The 868-nt window shown below is 56.3% G+C and overlaps 1 protein-coding gene across 2 annotated transcripts in view; it reads left to right on the top strand.

Annotated features, from left to right (window-relative positions):
* Positions 1-549: 549 nt before the first annotated feature.
* Hivep1 (HIVEP zinc finger 1) overlaps positions 550-868 on the top strand; it is a 129,613-nt gene continuing 129,294 nt past the window's right edge. For both annotated transcript variants that reach the window (XM_010622868.3, XM_010622867.3), the window contains exon 1: positions 550-639. The gene's annotated coding sequence lies outside the window, so the exon portion shown is untranslated. The remainder of the gene's footprint in view (positions 640-868) is intronic.

The following is an 868-nucleotide window of genomic DNA, read 5'->3' as shown; positions in this document are numbered from 1 at the left end:
CACAACGTGAGCGGAAAGGTGTGCGGGGCATGGTAAGGTTGTGTTATAAAAAAAGTAGCATCTTCAGAGGGACATTCTTGTCTCAGACATCATATACCATTTACCTACAAAACTGACCAAAGCGTCAGAAAACATCCATTAACACGGTATTGTTAAGTCTGTACTGTGAAAGGGGGTGGGGTGCTGACTTTAACTTAAGGGGCCCTCCTTCCCTGTGTCTAACAGAAACGCGCCTCAGGACTGGACTCTCCAAGACCACCAGATAGGTGGAGCGCGCCTTCTAGTTCAGGTAAGAAAGGGAAGCCGTGCAAATGTGACTTTCTCACGGCGGAGTTAGGAGCGGGGATCCCTTCCCTCACCACCTGCTCCCCTCCCTCCTCGCTGAGCGCCGACCGTCTGTGTGTCGCCCCGGGCGCAGAGCCCAAGGTACAAACCCACGGAGGCGGCGCACGGATAACATCAAAGCCCCAGGCAGGGAAGGGGGAGGGGGCAAAGCGGAGAGGGAATGAAGCGCCTCCCCCTAGCATTTCCTCTCACGCCCACTTCCAACCTGGGAGGTTTTGCTTTCTGCTTTTGTTGTTTTTAAAATTAAAAGTTAAACCCAGGAAGCGATGGTTCCGACTTTGGCGCAGCAGTTGGGTAAGTTTTTTTCTTTTTGTTTTATTCGTCTGGGTTCTTTTGTCTGGAGCCTGGCTTGAGAAGAGCTTGGGTGTGGGGCAGAGTTGGCAGAAGGTGCGGGGAAGGTTTGTCGCCGGGTCACCCCAGGGGGAGAGGAGGGGGAGGAACTGGGCCGGTGGACGGGAAAGCCCGGCGCGCGGAGGGGGAGGGAGGAGGCCGGGCGCGGTGACCCGGAGGGCGGCGGCGGGAG

This window comes from Fukomys damarensis, unplaced genomic scaffold, assembly GCF_012274545.1.
Source record: "Fukomys damarensis isolate Sample0158 unplaced genomic scaffold, DMR_v1.0_HiC HiC_scaffold_10, whole genome shotgun sequence".
Classification (NCBI taxonomy): Eukaryota; Metazoa; Chordata; class Mammalia; order Rodentia; family Bathyergidae; genus Fukomys; species Fukomys damarensis.
Note: the sequence above shows the minus strand (reverse complement) of the source record. Positions and strands in the feature narration are given on the sequence as shown.